This window comes from Crotalus tigris, unplaced genomic scaffold (genome assembly GCF_016545835.1).
Source record: "Crotalus tigris isolate CLP2741 ecotype Arizona unplaced genomic scaffold, ASM1654583v1 scf7180000017567.3851432, whole genome shotgun sequence".
Taxonomy (NCBI): Eukaryota; Metazoa; Chordata; class Lepidosauria; order Squamata; family Viperidae; genus Crotalus; species Crotalus tigris.
The window spans coordinates 1,697,039-1,716,900 of NW_024096477.1; the positions used below are offsets into that span (position 1 = coordinate 1,697,039).

General features: G+C 38.4%; 1 long non-coding RNA gene across 3 annotated transcripts in view; it reads right to left on the bottom strand.

Annotated features, from left to right (window-relative positions):
• Positions 1-3,004: 3,004 nt before the first annotated feature.
• The window catches only part of LOC120311058, a 171,416-nt gene continuing 154,558 nt past the window's right edge, over positions 3,005-19,862 (bottom strand). For all 3 annotated transcript variants that reach the window (XR_005557514.1, XR_005557515.1, XR_005557518.1), the window contains 2 exons: positions 7,466-7,635; positions 3,005-3,064 (listed from right to left, as the gene is read on the bottom strand). This is a non-coding gene — a long non-coding RNA (uncharacterized LOC120311058). The remainder of the gene's footprint in view (positions 3,065-7,465; positions 7,636-19,862) is intronic.

Sequence of the window (19,862 nt, forward strand, 5' to 3'; positions counted from 1 at the left end):
GGGAGGGAGGAAGGAAGGACCTCTAATATCAAGAACATTTCATTGTGCTGAACTTAGACATGCCTTAAATATAATCATATTATATGTATATTTCAATTTTGTTTTAATTTGACCTTTCTCTTAAGCAAAAGTATCACATTCATTTTCAGTCATCTGTTCAGCCAAAGAGCATAACAGGAGCCCTGCTTGATCCACTTAATGGCCCTTTAATTCAGATTTCTGAAGCACACAGTAGCCAATAAGACTCTGTTCGTTATCAAATAATTCCACAAATCATAAACAGCTGCTAAGATTCAAAGCAAGATTGCTTGACTCTAAAGCAATCTGAAGCAGAGGCCATCTCCATATCTGTTGGCAATGAATTCTACAGTTTACACTTTGTGCCAATAAGCATTCCTTTTATCTGGTCTTTCATTGATATGGTGATTAGTTCATTTTTTGGGACACAGTGACAAATGGTGATGATGGTTAAAAAACAACAACACAGTAGTTGCACTCACAAATAGCCATTGATTGATTCCTATTTCTTACTTTTCTGGAAACCAAGTGCCAGGTTTTGAATTCGAACTTGAGAGTTTAGATCATTTTAGATCACCCTAGTAAGACCACAACTGGAATACTGCAGCCAATTTTGTTCACCATATCACAAAAAAGATGTTGAGAGTTTGGAAAAAATTCAGAGAAGAGCAACTAAGATCATCAAAAGCCTGGAGACTAAAACATACGAAGAATAGCTGCAGGACTTGGGTTTGACTAGTCTAAGGAAAAGAAGAAATAGGGAGACATGATAGCAGTATTCCAGTATTTGAGGGGTTGCCACAAAGAAGAGGGGGTCACGTTATTCTCCAAAGCACCAGAGGGCAGGACAAGAAACTATGGTTGGAAACTGACCAAAGAGAGAAGCAACCTGGAATTAAGGAGAAACTTCCTGACAGTGAGGACAATTAACGAGTAGAACAGCTTGCCTCCAGAAATCATGGGTGCTCCATCACTGGAGATTTTTAGGAAGAGGCTAGACAGTCACTTGTCTGAAATGGTATAGGTTCTCCTGCTTGAGGAGGGGGCTGCACTAGAAGACCTCCAAGGTGCCTTCCAGCTCTATTCTACTCTAAGATCATAATTAATGTCCCAGGTCAGTTGATTCTGTCTCCAACTTCTATCTTCTGAAAGCCTGGGCCAAGGATACAAAAATAATGGACTTCAATCTCATCTGTCAGTAGGAAGCAAACATATGAGTTGAAGTTCATTGACATGGATAGCTGAAGATTCCATATAGTTAATTCTGCACTGTATCTACTTGCAGTACAAATATTTATAACCAGGCTCTGTACATCAAGAAAAACATCAAAAGCTATTCAAAACTAACAGGAATAGTTGGTGGTTCAAACACAGCAAGCTGTCTTTGCCAAAGAATTGGTTGGAATCCAATTCAGCTCTCTCCCAAATACTTACCGTAATTGCTATTTATGGAAAAAGGCATCTGAAGGGCAAGATGGGAGGGGGCTTGATTTTATATTAAGTTAGAAAAACCAGGTCCATATAAAAAGCAAATATTTAAAATTATCAGCATAATTTTATAAAAATTAGAAATATTTAAATGCATAAAGGCACACATTACAGATATAAAAATAATATTAGAACTGAGTAAAAGTAACACCCATCATTTCCTCATTAAGAAGGAAGAATGTACTGAAAATTTGCCATTCTTTATTAAGAGCCATGTTCTGTTTTTCAGTTTTTACTTACCAGTTGAAAATTCTGGTATTCATTGGTTATCTGTCATAATATAATTAGCACTGGTCTCCAAAACACAATCTAGATCAGACATGTCAAACTCGCGACGTCACGTGACGTTGTGCAATGTATTGGGACAGTTTTGCCATTGCTGGCAATGGGGTGGGTGCGGCTTCCGTGTGACGGTTCCGGCCCGTGGCCCGGCAATTTGACACCCCTGATCTAAATAAACCTTTTTTTTCCTGCCATTGGCAATGGAGATTATCCTAATCCCAACAGTGCTTGCTATTGGCAATTAAAATAAAGTAATAGCAAACTATTCATCTGACACAAAAAGCTGAGTTCACAAATTGCACTAAGCCTGAATACAGGTTTTTGGCTTAGCACACTGCACTCAATCATTGCTCATTTTGAACCAATAACTAATACAATGTGTAATCCCAACCAATGCAAGGTAGAATGAAAGAACACGTAATATAATTTAGGGTGATATTAATTTTATTAAACAAACTATTAAGCAACCAAATTTATTATTAAACAAATAATATTTTAATGAGAAAAAAGCTATACTTGTTGAAGTCCATGCTGGCTTTCATGTGTCTAAAAGTTGCCAAGTTGAGAAACGCAGGTCTAATCATAAAGACAAAAAAATTAAATAATTATGGCTAATGATCCAGAAATCATTTAGAAATGATTAAGAGACTCAAACATCTCTTTAGACATCTTTTAAAAACTACTTTTGTCCTGAAAGCTATTTCATAAAATTATTTGATGTAACTCACTTTTCAATTCAATTATGATTCCATAATTTCCCCCACTTTTTCCCCCCTTCTTTCTCTGTCCACAAATTCCTATCTCTGTCCACCAATGATAGGAATTAAAAATCACTCCTTCTGTTCACTTGGGTCACAATGCCCTTTGTTCTAGTGATACTAATGGATTAGCACAGGGTATTACTAATTCACTGATCACACTCACACTTTGCTTGTAGATGATCTTTGCCAAAAGTATACATTTTGGAGTTGAAGTCCATGTGTCTTAAAGTAGTAGTAGTAGTAGTAGTAGTAGTAGTAATGTTGGAAGGGATCTTGGAGGTCATCTAATCCAACCCCCTGCTCAGGCAGGAAACCCTATACCATTTTGGACAAATGGCTGTCCAGTCTCTTCTTAAAAACTTCCAGTGTTGGAGCATTCACAACTTCTGGAGGCAGGTTGTTCCACTGATTAATTGTTCTCACTGTCAGGAAATTTCTCCTTAGTTCTAGGTTGCTTCTCTCTTTGGTTAGTTTCCATCTGTTGCTTCTTGTTGCCAAAGTTGAGAAACACAGGTCTAAGCATACAGGCAAAAAGATAGAGAATTGGGATCGGTACAAAATTACCAAAAAGTGGAACAAAAAGAATGCAACATGCCACAAGTTACTGTAAATCTCCCCTGACAGCTTTATCTTACCATCTCCACTTCTCCCAGGATTTTTTAAGTACGTTTGTGCACTGTTTTGGATCCCAAACAGAGCAAGGGATTCAGAGATGCGTGTAAGTTGAGCATTTTCTTAAAGAGGCAGCATCTTTTACTTGTCTCACAAAGTAGATATGGCATCTCAGGAAAATATGCATTGGAGATACAAAGCATCTACAGGGTTCAGCAAACTACTTGAGGATAGATACAGTATATGGGCATTATCAGGGCTTGCTTAATCCTTATTGCTGGGATTAAATAGTGAACCAGGGAATTATGGAGTAATTTTAAGAAGGCACCAATTGGTGCAACATGGATTCCCATGCATCTCTAAGGCTTTATATTAGAAACACATTAGACATTCCTATTTTGATGCTTTAGTCTTGAATTCTGATGCCCAGTCATATAAACTTAACTGTGTTTAGGACCTTGGTGAAGAAATGCTTAATGTAATCTTCCCGCTAAATATCATTTTTTTCCATTTGATTGGAGAGGACGTTAATTGTGCATGGAGGGTCTTTAAGAGACGGCAGCTAGCCATAGGCTGATTGAAATTGTGAGTTCCCTTAATCCACTATAAATTGCTAAAGTTAATTTCAAACGAAATCTGTTTTTCGTAACAATGCAAAATTCCATATTTATGTAAATTTCACTAATACAGAATTTTTGTCTAGAAAACTAAATTCTGAAGGATTGCTAAGTCTGCCAAATTATGCCAATCAATACTCTGATCCCTCTATTTTCTGTGAACTTTCAAATAACTCCCATTAGCTTATACATATATATTGGACTTTAATCTTAGTATGACACTTTGTAAAGTAACTTCCTTTGATGAAGCCTCCTTTTAAAATGTTGCTACATACTTGTTACTATACTTTGTTATTGAGCATCTTTAGGCTTTACTAATGTAAAGTTCCCAGTGAAAGCTCCTTTTCCCCTATTTTATGTTTATTTACATTAAGTAACTTTATTATTTTAGAAAATTCTGGCAGACTATAATAATACTCCAGTTATCACCAACAGTAAAATAGAGAGAACTTCTATTGACCCATTTATCCCTAGAATACATTTTATTGTACGAAAGTTTATGCTAAAATAAATCTTTTAGGTTTCTATGTATTTTGAAAATAATTCAAAACAAGTACTTTAAATCTCATACAAGTGGGAGCACAGCAACATATCTTTGCTATTCACTAAAGCAGTGATGTCTTTTTCTAGCTTCCACACAATGAATTGAATCATTAAAGCAATGAATCATTTTTTTCACAAAAAAACTAACAAAAAACTTAATAATAATAATAATAATTTGGAAGGGACCTTGGAGGTCATCTAGTGCAACTCAGGCAGGAAAGCCTATACCATTTCAGACAAATGGCTGTCCAATCTCTTCTTAAAAACTTCCAGTGTTGGAGCACCCACAGCTTCTGGAGGAAGGCTGTACCACTGGTTAATTGTTCTAACTGTCAGGAAGTTTCTCCTTAGTTCTAGATTGCTTCTCTCCTTCATTAGTTTCCATCCGTTGCTTCTTGTCCTGCCCTCAGGCGCTTTGGAGAATAGCTTGACTCCCTCTTCTTCCCTGAGATATTGGAACACTGCTATCATGCCCCCCCCTTGTCTTCATTAAACTAGACATACCCAATTCCAGCAGCCGTTCCGTATATGCTTTAGCCTCCAGTTCCCTAATCATCTTTGTTGCTCTTCTCTGTACTCTTTCTAGAGTCTCAACATCTTTTTTACATTGTGGTGACCAAAACTGGATGTAGTATTCCAAGTGTGGCCTTACCAAGGCATTGTAGAGTGGTAGTAACACTTCACGTGATCTTGATTCTATCCCTCTGTTAATGCAGCTTGGCACTGTGTTGGCTTTTTGGCAGCTGCAGCACACTGCTGACTCATTTTTAAGTGATTTTCCACTAGGACTCCAAGATCCCTCTCACAGTTACTACTATTGAGTAAAGTACCACCTATACTATACCTGTGTATTTGGTTTTTCTTGCCTAAATGTAGAACCTTATTTTTTTCACCATTGAATTTCATTTTGTTAGATAGCGTCCAATGTTCAAGTCTGTCCAGATCCTTCTGTATTTTAAGCCTATCTTCTGGAGTGATGGCTATTCCTGCCAGCTTGGTGTCGTCTGCAATTTTGATGAGTTCCCCATCTATCCCCTTGTCCAAATGATTGATGAAGATATTGAAGAGCACTGGGCCCAGAACAGAGACCACTACAGACTTCCCTCCATGTAAATGCAGTTCCATTGAGGAGCACATGCTGAGTATGGCCAGTCAGCCAGCTACGAATCCATGTAGTGGTGATGCTGTCTAACCCACATTTTTCTATCTTATCAAGTAGTAGGTTGTGATCTACTTTATCAAATGCCTTACTGAAGTCCAAGTAAATTATATACACAACATTCCTCTGGTCCACTAATTTTGTCACTTGGTCAAAGAATGCAATATGATTTGTCTGACATGATATGTTTTTGACAAAGCTTTTTGTAATGACTTTATTTGCCTCTAGGTGTTCGCTGATTCATTGCTTGATTATCTTTTCCAGAATCTTCCCAGGTATTGAGGTCAGGTTGATAGGTCTGAAATTTCCTGGATCCTTTTTTTCTCCTTTTTTGAAGATGGAAACTACATCAGCTCTTTCCAATCCTCTGGTAGTTCCCCAGTGCTTCAGGATCTTTGAAAGACATAGTTCAGTGATTCTAAGATCACATCTGCCAGTTCCTTCAGAACCTTGGCATGTAATCCATCTGGTCCTGGTGATTTGACTCATCTAGGGTGGACAGGTGCTCACTTACCATTTTCTTGCCTATCTTAACTTGTGTTTTTAATCTGTTTTTTACGGCACTATTTTTGGTAGGTTGGTCTGTTTTTTCCCTTTGTGTAAAGACAGATGCAAAAAATGAGTCCCTGTTGCTTGTCACCTTCTTGCCACTTTCTCCCACTAATGGATCAATCATTTCCTTAACATTTTTCTTGTTTTTTACATGTTGAAAGAAGCTTTTTTTGTTATTTTTTTACTTTTGTCCAAAGCCTTAGTTCATTTTGAGCCTTGGCTTTCCTCACTTCATCTTTGCATCGGGTTATTTGTTGATATTCTGCCTTAGTTATGTGCCCCTGTTTCCACTTTTTATACTTGTCCTTTTTGTCTTTCAATTTATCAGAGAGTTCTTTATGCAGCCATGCTGGATTCTTTTGAGAGCAGTTATTTTTCTTCTTCGTTGGTATTGTGTATATGTAATGTAATGTAAGTATGTAAAGTATGTAATGACAAACGTATAAAACCTATAAACAATAACAGAAGATTGCAGGAGACTGTATATAGATGTGAATCAGTGAGAGTAACCATAAAAATGCCAAGGGTGGCAAAGTTGACATCCTAGTTCTGTAATACAGTTAAGACCAGCAGGAATGCATGAACTCAAGCAGTTTCATTGCCAGGCAATTATTTCCCAAATGAATGGAATCCTTGGCATAGGATTTGAGTAGGAGAAAGCAAAGTAGAACAAGGGGAGGGATTCCCTTAAACAGATGCATATATTTTTGCATTTGTTGAATAGAACTTTGTTTTTTCACTCTGTCCCTCCCCAAACAAAGATGCAATAATTGATTAATTGGCACTAACACAGACATTCACAGCTGCCTGCAAGATGTTAGAGAGTCTCTGATATCAACTTTGTATGTTATTATAGCAAGTTCATTGGACTCTTTCATTATTTGGATCATTTTTTTTTCCCTTTTCCCTCCCCCCTCCCCCCCCCGCTTTTGCTCTTCCTCTCTCTTTCTTTTCACACTGTGCTCTGATAGAATGAATGAAATGAAAAATACTACCTGCTTCCTTAGATCAGCAGGCAAAGTTCTCCTTTCAGATGTTCCACACTTAGAAATAAAGAAAAGGGCTTCTCCTGTGAGGTTTCCAGGCTATGCCTTACACTCCTTAAGGGGGCACCTTGGGTGACACCCTCCCAATATTTCTTCCATCAAGTTTTTGATTCTAAATAATTTTAATGACCAACTTTAATTTCGTTTTAATTTCAAATGCACTGCTTTTGATGGTTTCAGACTCTGCGTTTTTTTTTTTTTTTTTAATTGTGGAAAGGCTCCTTGAGTGTTGCCATCAATTAAACAATTGTTGGGGAGAAAGGAGAAATCACAACAATAATACTTTAAAAAATAAATAAAATGTGCCACACATGTAGCAAATCTATACCTCTGACTCTAAGACCCATGAAATCCTTCCTCTAGCCTCCTAAATACTGACCCCCTTACCTTTCCTTCCTTTTACACGAGGGTCAAACTTGATTGCATCACATGACGTATCGTGACATATTGCAATGTTTTTTGCCTTTGCAGATCCGGGGTGGGCATGGCCTGCACGGGCTGCCAGTTTGACAGCATCTTGAAGAGTTTACAGCATCTTGAAGAGTAAGTATAGCTTGCTGGGAACATCAATAGACACATACATATATACACACAATGTTAGAATAGCTGAAGCAAAAACTTCACTTTACAGGTACTTAAGACAGGAGATATTTTAACCATTCAGTGAATAGCCCCTTTCCCTAGCAAAGTATCAAGCTATACTAATATTTATTTTCTCCTCAATTTTTACTGTAAACATTCCAAAGTCTTTATTGATAGTGTTGTCGGGCAAATTTACAAGAGACCTCTGATTCCCTTCCCTCCTTTTCTTTATATAAATCTGCATACAAAAGAAATGTAATCTATCCTGCTTACTGTTATGTTTGTCTCACAACAATACTCCATCTGCTTAGTGTAGCTAGAATAAAGCCATTATATTCCTCATCAAGTTACAGAATGGAGTAACCTTCAAATTAAATCTATTCAGCCTTGGAAGAAGAAAAAACGGGTGAGGTAATTAATCTAAGAACACAAAACAGATTTACTTTGGATTCCAATTTCACAATTAAATAACAACAGAGCATTCATAATATATGAAATCTGCACTTTTCAGGGCCATTTCTGAATTATTTAAACAGAAGCTGGTCTAACTAGAAGAGATTTAAAAGGAAAAAGCATATTAAGAACATTCCTTTGTTTATTATGGCAAAGGACATGTTGCTTTTAATTTGTCTTTTACTTTCTAATAATATGTCATTCAGAAATTTCAAAAAATTCCATTAGGATAAGGTAGAAGCCTAACATTGTTTTATTTCTGCAACAGCACAGAAAATTGGAATATAAATATTAGCAGTGATGAGCAAAGACTTTATTCCTTTTTATATTCTGTGATGGATATACAACTCAGATAATGCTGGAATCTTAGATGGCCTTAATAATTCAGGTCATATTTAGGCTAAGTTAATGTTATATCCTAGGCTGTTATATCTGGGTTGGTCACTGGGACCAGAAGTTTAGTCTTCCAAATTTTCAGACGTGTATTGGAGCCCATCCTCAGGGAATTTCTCTCTAGCAGAGTGTGTGCGTTCAGTTATTCTGTATATGGTATTTATATGGTGCCTGTTGCGTGTGACTTTTTAGATGTTGATTGGGGTTGGCTATTGATAACTGGCTTTTAATACATTGGCTGTTGTCCTAAATACTTGATAAACTGATGGTAAATCAGCACTCCTGTTGACTGGTGAGGGGCCCATTTCCCAGGCTTCAATCACTTCCCTGGCTGTTTTTGTGCCTGCTTGTCCAGCAATCTTAGTAGCTGCAAAAGTTGTTTGTCCCCCATGCTGCTCCTGGCTGTTTCTGATGTACATTTCAGAAATATCAGTCTGGATTGCATTGGATTGGCAATGGAGCCAAGTTTGTATCAGTCTGGACTATGAGCACCACAAAACTGATCTTTGTCCTTCTCATCCTTGTATAGAAGGTTTTACCAGCTGTCTCCTGTATGGAGCAGTCTACCAGTGTGCAACTTTTATTTTTAGGGATTGGTGCTTTCTCATCAGTTCCTATGCCTTTCCTTTGCTTTCCCAATTGTTTGCACACATGGCTGAATTTTTTCCACATTATTCCATTAACACATATCCTTTCTGGTTTTTATTTCTTCTTCTGGTGTTATGGAATCTCTGGTGCTACAATAATCAAAGCACTAGGAAACAGACTGTTCTTTCATTATGTGCAAGCTTCAACCTGAAATGGTTACTAGTAGTTCTTGTTATAAGGGGATAGTTTGATGCTGTTTGTTTTATTGAATATTGAACTTTTATTGGTCAACGCCTAAAATAACATTTCTGTCTGTTGCACAAGGGATGTGTATACATAAACAAATACAAAAAGGAACTTGGAAGGGCAGCTCATCAGTTAGTAATTGACTTATATTATCTTAGAATTATAGAATTAGAAAGATGGAAGGATTTACAACAATTACTACAATCCTAATTTCTGGAATCCAAGCAAATCTCTTGACATTACAAATCTCTTGGCATTATGTTGTATTTATTCTGGTTTCATCTATTATAAAAGTTCAAAAACATGCTGGTGTCTGGGAATAGACTTTGGTTATAATGGAGCTAATGTAATAATATACAATCCTATTTTTTCTGCATCATATTCATATTCATTTTTATTTGGCATATAATTTATTTCACAAATATCTTGATGTAATATAATCGCCCCTAAATTTAAATAAGGGTACTTTTTATGCTATGAATGTAAATGGATGTAATTTGCAAAATGTGATTATTAGAATATGGAAATCAAAAATATACCAATGGGGTTTAAAATATTGGGTTTATAAAATAGGCTCAAGAAACAGCAGCTTTCAAAACGATGTGCTTAATGTCACGGTCCATAAAAACTTTGAGCGATGATGCAATGGTCTGCGTAAAAGAAACTTTGGAAATTGTAGATCTATGAGTTTTCTTAAGATTTGTCGTTCAAATCTATCAACAATGCTTCTTGAAAACACACATTTGGCAGCAAAGTCTCAGAGCCACAGCTGTGTTTCTGGAATCTGAAACTGCTTCCAAGTCTTCTTTATGCCTAATTTTATTGTGCCCTCTCAATAACCCAAAGACTCATTCACACAAAAGGGTAGCCTCATGTAATTTCAGAACTGCACTTTTCTTTAGTTTTTTTCTTTGAGGTTTAGCCCAAGGCTAATAACATTTCTAAAAGAAAAATGTTTCTAAAGCTTTTTCTTATCCAGTTTTTATACCCAATAATGTCACCTAGTGGGTCTTGGAAGATGTACCTTTTCTGTTGCAGTATCTGCTCTCTGGCATCGTATTCTCCTGTCCCATGACTTGGATGGCCCTGACCCTGAGGCTCTTTTGCAAAGCCATGGAAACTTTCTTCTTGCTCCTTGGTACTGCATGACATGATTGAATTGGAATATGCTGCGGTTGGGCTGAGAATTCTGTTTTGGGTGTTTGTGTATTGTGTTACAGTTCCTTTTCCAACTGTATCAAAGCCACTGAGAATTGGGTAAATCAAATGCATACATGCTTCTGAGAGAACAATTAAATTTAAAGCGGGAGTCAGCTACAAGGCAGCTTGGAATACACACATGGGAAATAGAATATGCACTGCACTGTAATCTCCTGAAAAATGATAATTTATGCAATCAATGGCAACTTTCTAAACTTCCTGCCTTGGAAGTTTGTGGGTTCTTTGTCATCTTGTTCTGGATCAACCTATTCTCCAAAGCATCTGAAGACAGGACAAGAAGCAATAGATGGAAACTAATCAAGGAGAAAACTGACCTAGAAATAAGGAGAAACTTCCTTACAGTCATTGTCTTCTTCTTCTTCTTCTTCTTCTTCTTCTTCTTCTTCTTCTTCTTCTTCTTCTTCTTCTTCTTCTTCTTCTTCTCCTCCTCCTCCTCCTCCTCCTCCTCCTCCTCCGCCTCCTCCTCCTCCTCCTCCTTCTCCTTCTCCTTCTCCTTCTTCTTCTTCAAACTTTAAAGTGCCAGAATGAAGAAGAAGAAGAAGAAGAAGAAGAAGAAGAAGAAGAAGAAGAAGAAGAAGAAGAAGAAGAAGAAGAAGAAGAAGAAGAAGAAGAAGAAGAAGTTGGAAGGGACCTTGGAGATGATCTAATCCAATTCCCTATACCATTTCAGACAAATGGTTGTCCAGTCTCTTCTTAAAAACTTCAAAATTGGAGCATTCACAGCTTCCGGAGGCAGATTGTTCCACTGATTAATTGTTCTAACTGTCAGGATATTTCTCCTTAGTTCTAGGTTGCTTCTCTCTTTGGTTAGTTTCCATTCATTACTTCTTGCTTGCCTTCCTCAAGCTGACTTTAGCCTGAGTGTTCAGGCAATGCTATGCTCCTCCTCCTCCTCCTCCTCCTCCTCCTTCTCCATAACTGACATCATTGCTCTTTCTCCCCCTATTTTTTCTTGCTGGTTTTCGATCTCCCACTTTTCCCAGTGATGTTTCACTACTACTACCTCACCCTGCTTGTTCTCCCACCATCACTGCCATTACAAGAGACCAAGATGAGAAGTCTTAGATTGCATTTGAGCCTATAAGTTCTCCTTGCTTAATGCACAGATTCTCTTTGGAGACCAATTTTTATTTAATATTCTTTAAAAGGCATGTAAAAGGATTTGATTTGCAGATTCTCTGACAACGCTCCTGAACTGTAAAGGGGGGAAAATGTCAAACCAAAAGTAAAAACCTGACTGCCAAGAAACATTTTTGCAATGGTACTCTTTCTCCTCCTGGTTTCATATCCAAGCATCTAATCAGTATACTTGCTTTGTTCCTTAAGTCCATAAGCAAAAACCTTTCAATCCTTCAGTAATAAGGAATTGTATGAATACATTTTTCAAAAGGCTAAACTAATACTTTTCCTCCCTCCCATGCCCCTTTTCTGTTTCTATATCAGCTATCTTGGCAGGTATTTCCCTGTGGGAGGAAAAGCACTCTCAGTAGTGACTTTGTGGTTTGATTCCTGACTCTTGTTAAAGTAGAGGAAATAATAAAAATGCAATTCCAAGTTTACTGGCTGTGTGACCTTGGGGCCAGTCAATCTCTCCCAGCCCTAGGAAGAAGACAATAGCAAGCCACTTCCCAAAAACTTTGGCAAGAAAATTGCAGAGACTCATCCAGGCAGTCACCAGGAATCAAGACGGGTCCCTTAGGCCACTTTTTAAATATTATAAATATTTTATAATATTATTATAGTGACTAATAATATTGCCCCTAGAAGCACGAAGCTGAAAGCACCAGCCTGAAGATGACGAATGAGATTTCGTCGAAACGTCGCCAAGACACTTCCAATTTTACGTGGGAGAAAACCCGAATAACCAAAGACCTACATATATATATATATGTTTGTGTGTGTGTGTGTATAGTAGTAGTAGTAGTAGTAGTAGTAGTAGTAGTAGTAGTAGTAGTAGTAGTAAATTAATTAGTATTCAACTATGGGGGATAATATGTGTATATACTGTATGTTGCACTTTGGTTTTTGGTGCACCTTTTTCTTTTGTAATGTTTTTTTTCCCCTTTTTTGGACTTTTTGGGGAAGTTTTGTATTTTGTATTTTAAGTTTGTCTTGAAGAAAATAAAAATATATGCAAAAAAATTCCCTGTGGGACAATTTAGGCACATGCAGACACATCTTTTACATTTGGGTATCTCATTTCCAATATTCAGGCTGTGAGTATTTTGGTTAGGTAGCTGAAATAGCAAAGTCCACACTAAAGGGAGAGGAAGCAATTCTCTTTGGTGGGCTGAATGCTATGGTTGCTTGCACACTGCAATAGGAAAGCAGTGACAGAAACATGTCATGTTGCTGGATGTGGTTTTGTGGTGAAAGTGTGTGATGGTACACTTCCAAAGGAGAAGAACAGTCCCCAGTTGCTTTCTGGGCTCAAAGCAACTGATCATTAAATAGTTCTTTCCTTGTTCTTTTGTAGGAATCTGCTGACAGAGCCTGCGGTACAATAGGAACATAAAGAAAAGACACAAGCTACTTAAAAATTACTAGCAATTGAACATCCCCTTCATAGTTTCAGGCAATCAAATTTATTGCCATTTTGGGCCACTAGCTCAGCTTTTAATGAAGAGCCTGCAACAAATTTTACTCTCCCAAGTTGGTCACAAGGTCTGAACTGCACTGGAGTTTTCTAAAAGAAAATTTAAAAAAAAAAAGAAGAAGAAGAATAAATGTTTACAGAATCTAGAGCTAAAAACCGGGATGAAAACAAATGCACAGCCTGAATTAGAACACACACATATATACAAACAAGACTTCCTTGCTTCATCAGATCAGAATGAAAGCTCAAGTGAAATCTTTTGATGTTCCTTGCACAGATGTTGTGGCCGAGATCTTCCATGGCGATGCAAAATGAAAAGGAATTGAACGACAGGAAGTTGCGGAGACCACACGTTTCTGATACTGCAGACTGAAGCTGCAGTTGACAAAGACAAAACAGAATGAAAGATATGAAACCTCATGATGAAAATATGGAAATCTGTGCTCAATAACTATCCAACTGCACTTCCCTGAGGGAGATATCTCAGAAATACCTACCGGAAAATCTTAACAGAATGACAGACTTAAGGGTCCTTGAAGGTCTTCTAGTTCAACCTCCTGTTCAAGCAGGAAACCCTGTTTGTTCAATGATTGTCCAATCTCTTGTTAAAAACCTTTAGTGCTGGAGCACCCACAACGTCTAAAGCAGCGGTTCTCAACCTGTGGGTCGGGACCCCATTTGGGGTCAAACGACCATTTCACGGGGGTCACCAAACAACGCAGTCTGCCATTTTTTTCCCTTTTCCCTAGCTGTCCTACTCCCTCTTATTGGTGGCCACACCCACTTGGGGGTCACCACAACATGGGGAACTGTTTTATGGGGTCACGGCATTAGAAAGGTTGAGAACCACCGGTCTAAAGGCAAGTCATTCAACTGGTTAATTATTCTCACTGTTAGGAATTTTCTCCTTAGTTCTAGGTTGCTTCTCTCCTTGATTAGTTTTCATCTTGTCCTGCCTTCAGGTGCTTTGGAAAATAGGTTGGCCTCCTCTTCTTTGTGACAGCCCCTCAAATATTGGAACATTGCCAAAAAAAGCAGCCTAAGATTGTGTTGGCTTTTTTGGCAGCTGCAGTCCACTGTTAGCTCATACTTAAGTGATTGTCCACTAGAACTCAAAGATCCTTCTCGCAGTTACTACTACAGGGACAGGTATCACCTCTTTTGTACCTGTGCATTTATTTTGTCTTGCCTAAATGTAGAACCGTACTTTGCTTACCATTGAATTGCATTTTGTTAGTTAGGGCCCAGTGTTCAGATCTGTCAAGATCCTTCTGTATCTTGAGCCTATCTTCTGGAGTGTTGGCTATTCCTACCAGCTCAGTGTTCTCCACAAATTTGATGAGTTCTCCTATCCTCATCTAAATCATTGATGAAGATCTTGAAGAGTAGTTGGCCTATGACAGAGTCTTAGGGTACCCCACTGCATACCTCCTTCCATGTAGATGAAGTTCCATTAAGGAGTACCTGTGCCCAGGGCTTTTTTTCTCATAGAACACCCAGAATGGAGTTCCGGCACTTTTTTTTGGATGGAACCTTGTAGGGTAGGCAAGGCAGGTTGTATGACGTGTGTGAGTTCTGGCACCTTTTTTTTTTTTTTTTACAAAAAAAGCACTGCCTGTGCCAAAAAATATATTTTGAAAAGGTTGCAGTCCATTATATGTGGGAAGCCTTTTCTCTCTAAAGGTGAGAGATAGATGATCAGTTGCAATGAAAAAGCCAAAAACATCCTTACATGTGCCAATGTTTTCTATGTACCCACATGAGAATGGTGTTAAATTACTATCATAATTTGGTACCAACAGAAGAGAATATTTGTAGCTCAGGGCTGAATTGTGGGGTCTTTGGTGCTCTCTAAGATGGGCTGTTTTTTTGCAGATGTTTCATTGCCTGATTAGGTAATATCCTCAGTACTACTAGGGAGTGGGGTTTCCTCTCTCTATACACTAGTGGCTTGCTCTGTCAGGGTTGATGGGATTGTTCTTGGTGTGGTTTATTGTTGAATTGCCTGAATTGGTGATTGCTTGACTGGGGTGTTGTTTATGGCTTGTAACAAGAAACTACCAACTCAGACAAACAATTAAACAGTAAACAGCAGCCTAATCAGGGAAACATTAAGAACAGTCTCACCAAAACTGAGGGGACAAACATAAACAGAGAGAAAAATCCAGTCCTTTTAGTGCAACTTATAGAGAATGAAGTCCACACTTTCCAACCTCTTACAACAAAACATGGCCACTTAACTATTATAGAAAATAAAATCAGAAATGAACCATAAAGGAAAATCAGAAACAAACATAAAGAATGACCCTGCGGTTGAAGCTTTAACCTTATTCTTAGAAAATACTCTGTGTTTAGCCTCAAGTTCTAGTCTAGTAGACATGATTTAGAATTGACTCCTTATTTTGTAGAACATGAGCAAGAAAATACTAGTTACACAATAAAGATTAGCAGAAACGTGTTCAAGGAGTATTTACCAGAAACCAGATTTCAACATAAAGGAATAGAATGAAAGCAGAAAAGGATGTCATATATCCCCTTTCTAATCCCGGTAAATGTTTACTAAGGAATGATACAGAAATTTATATAATAAGCACTAAATAAATTGACAAACAATTTCTGCATGCAAGAAATATTACAAAGATTAAAGCTAAGGCAAATCTTAAAATATATATATATTCCAAAGTAGCATAAAGCTGATAAGTGGACTATGATGATTTAAATGAAGCTTGAATTGCTAAACTTATTTTTATGATGTTTTATTGAACGTTAAATAACATTTATTTATTTACTGGCTTATTTAATAAAATTTGCATGCCATTTACTAGGACTATATAGGTAGTGCTTGACTTATGATCACAATTGAGCTCAACATTTTTGTTCCTAAGTGAAACATTTGTTAAGTGAGTTTTGGACCATTTTATGACCTTTCTTGCCACAATTGTTTGATGAATGTGCTGTTCAGTTAGTAACACAGTTGTTAAGTGAATGTGGCTCCCCCATTGACTTTGCTTGTCAGAAGTTTGCAAAATAATAATAATAATAATAATAATAATAATACAGTTGGAAGGGACCTTGGAAGTCATCTAGTCCAACCCCCTGCTCAGGCAGAAAACCCTATATCATTTCATACAAATGCTGTCCAGTCTCTTCTTAAAAACTTCCAGTGTTGAAGCATTCACTGCTTCTGGAGACAGGTTGTTCCACTGGTTAATTGTTCTGTCAGGAGATTTCTCCTTAGTTCCAGATTGCTTCTCTCTTTGGTTAATTTCCATCCATTGCTTCTTGTCCTGCCTTCAGCTGCTTTGGAGAATAGCTTGACTCCCTCTTCTTTGTGGCAGCCCCTGAGATATTGGAACACTGCTATCATGTCATCCCTTGTCCTTCTTTTCATTAAACTAGACATACCCAATTCCAGCAACCGTTCCTTATATGTTTTAGCCTCCAGTCCTCTAATCATCTTTGTTGCTCTTCTCTGTACTCTTTCTAGAGTGTATCACATGACTCTGGGACACGGCAACCATCATAAATATGAGTTAGTTGCCAAGTGTCTGAATTTTGATCATTTGACCATGGGGATGCTGCAATAGTTATGAGTGTGAAAAATGCTCTTAAGCCACTTTTTTCAGTGCCATTATAACTTCAAATGGTTACCATAAATGCCGGCGTATAAGGCGACTTCCGCGAGCGCTGAAATTGGCGCCAAAGACGGGGGTCGTCTTATATGCCGAGTTGTCTTATACGCCGGAAATACTGGTAGTTTCCAGCGTATAAGACGACGTTCTAGGAATGCGGCCCGGCTATAAAAACGGGGGTCGTCTTATACGCCGGGTCGCCTTGTACGCCGGCATTTACGGTACTAAATGAACTGTTGTAAGTCAAGATGTACCTGTATATCATGAAGGACTACACAATCAGTTTAAATACAAACAATAGATTAACACATTTTTAAATAGTATAAATAATCTCAGATTAAAGAATGAAAGGGAATCAATAAGGAATAAAAATAATACCCAGCAGGATGTCCTCAATTTTTGGTGAAGACATGTCCATTTCCATGTTGCTCTACTAGTTCTTTTCCATCCAGATACTAACTAACCCAATAAAAGAGAATATTTGCAACTCAAGGTTGAAATGAGGGTTCATTGGTGTTCTCTGAGAAGTTTCATTACCCAACTAAGTAGCATCATAGCTCTGATGATGGTATCTAGTTGGGTAGTGAAATGTCTTCAATAAAACAACTAAGGTCAGAGAACACCAAGAACCCCTCGCTAATTAACTCTGATGATGCTTATTTTTCTTAAGATCAGTTGAGATCAGTTATTCTGTTATCCTCTTCACAACCTGTTTTCCTTGTTGCCTTCTGGGAGAAGGCTTCATGGTATCCAAAGCAGAACATCCAGATTCAGTCACAGTTTTGTTCCATGTAGTATTCCCGCTGCAAATTGTGGATACCCTAGAAATGTTTCAACTAATGGTGGGATGGCATAGGGACTATTCAAGGAGCTCAGCAACCATAATAAAAAGTGCCATAATATCTCCAAAACCTGAAAGATCAAAAGGTGCTTTTTCACGAGGCAACTGGACTTTCTTGTTTTTCTTTGATGACGTTTTGCTTCTCATCCAAGAAGCTTCTTCAGCTCTGACTGGATGGTGGGGGGAATGAAAAGATTTATACTCCTTGCAGACAGTTGGTCCATTGCATTCCTTCCATTCCCCACCATCCAGTCAGAGCTGAAGAAGCTTCCTGGATGAGAAGCGAAACATCTTCGAAGAAAAACAAACAAGTCCAGTTGCCTTGTGAAAAAGCATCTTTGGGATAACTATGACCTTGATGATTGAGAATCTCCATAGACAAAACCTGAAAGAGTTCACAGTGAGTTGACTGCCCTATGTATGCATCAGTTTCCTCCCCAAACGGGCTCCTTCCAGTTGAGTAAACTTCCCCAATGAACCCACTAGATCAGGGGTAGGCAACCTCGGCTCTTTTATGACTCATGGACTTCAACTCCCAGAATTCCTGAGTCAGCTGCTGACTCAGGAATTCTGGGAGTTGAAGTCCATGAGTCATAAAAGAGCCGAGGTTGCCTACCCCTGCACTAGATGGACAAGAAGCAACTTCTTTAAAGGTTCATTTTCCCCCCTCCTGCCTGAACATTCCTTCTCTAGGGCTAATTGTGTCATTTGTGTTCCTTGTCAGTCTAAGTGAGCTCTTGAGGGAGCTCTTGAGCCTAATTGGACCTACCACTTTTTGATTGTTCACTGATCCCTTTTCTCTGGGTTCCCGTTTCACTGCCTTGAAAGAAAAAGCAAATAAAGGGAAGTTGCTAGTCTTCTAAAGCCATGTAATCTCTACCAATGACCTTCAATATTAGCAGTGCATTGCATTTAAAAGCTAAGCTCCCTCTTGGCATGGGGTTTTCCCCTCTCAGCTTGTAAGCAGTAAACAACATATGAGATGATTGTATATTTCCCTGCCATGTAACGAAAGAGAAAAACCACAGTGTCCGTGGAAAGGAGAAAGTGACTTGAATAGGCATGAGAAGATGTATGGAAGGTTATGAGTTTTAGAAGAAAAGAGGATAGATGTTGCAGAACACAGTGCTTTAATATCCCTGTTTGGTTGCCTAATGAATGCAACTTTTGACCATGTACTGCTTGCCAGATTAGGTCAGAAGACCAATCTGGTATTTAATGTAGAGACGGGGTGAGTGTATTGGGAGCAGTTGATGTGAGATGGCCATTGAGATTTTATTTTTCTCACTAGGACAGTGGTTCTCAACCTTTTTAATGCCGCGACCCCCAACCAGTTGTAAGTCGAGGACTACTCAACCAGTCGTAAGTCGAGGACTACTCAACTGGTGCAGCACCGTTTGTAGAATGGGACATTTGGCAGGCTCAGCAGGGCAGAGACAGCCTGGACAATTCCTATTGGCTTTTGAAAGCCAATAGAATTAGACTCTATTCAAGAGAGTTTATTCTATTGGCTTTCAAAAGCCAATAGAATAAAAGGGAATAGCACAGTTAAGGAAAAGGGGAAAAAATGGCAGACTGCATTGTTTGGCGACCCCCGTGAAATGGTCGTTCGACCCCAAATGGGGTCCCGACCCACAGGTTGAGAACCACTGCATTAGGAGATATCTCTCCTATGGCCTCTCTCTTCATCTGGGACAAATGAGCAGCTGATGCCATTGATGTTACGGGGCCAGCTTAATGCCCAGCTGCATCCTGACTGAGCTGGCAGAAGTAGTGGTCTTGGGAATAATGAGGGGTCCTTGGTGCTCTCTGAGCTTTCTTGCTTTCTTGCAGACATTTCATTAACCAAACTAGGTAACATCATCAGTGCTAGTCCAGTGATGATGTTACCAGCACTGAGGATGTTACCTAGTTTGGCTAATGAAACACCTGCAAGAAAACAAGCAAGCTTGGAGATCACCAATAACCCCTCATTTCAATTCTGAGCTACAAATATTCTCCTTTCTTGGGAATAATGTTAAAAGGCCTCAGCATTCATGTTGAGGCTCAGATAGAGCAGCATTACCTCCAGGGGACTGTCTGTCTTTTTCAGCTACTGGTCTAATCTCTAAAGCAAGGCATAACTTGATTTAGAATTTGTCTCAAGAGATGCAATAGATCATGGGTGTCAAACTCGATTGCATCATGTGACGTATTGTGACATTTTTTTGCTTTTGTTGAACCGGTGTAGGT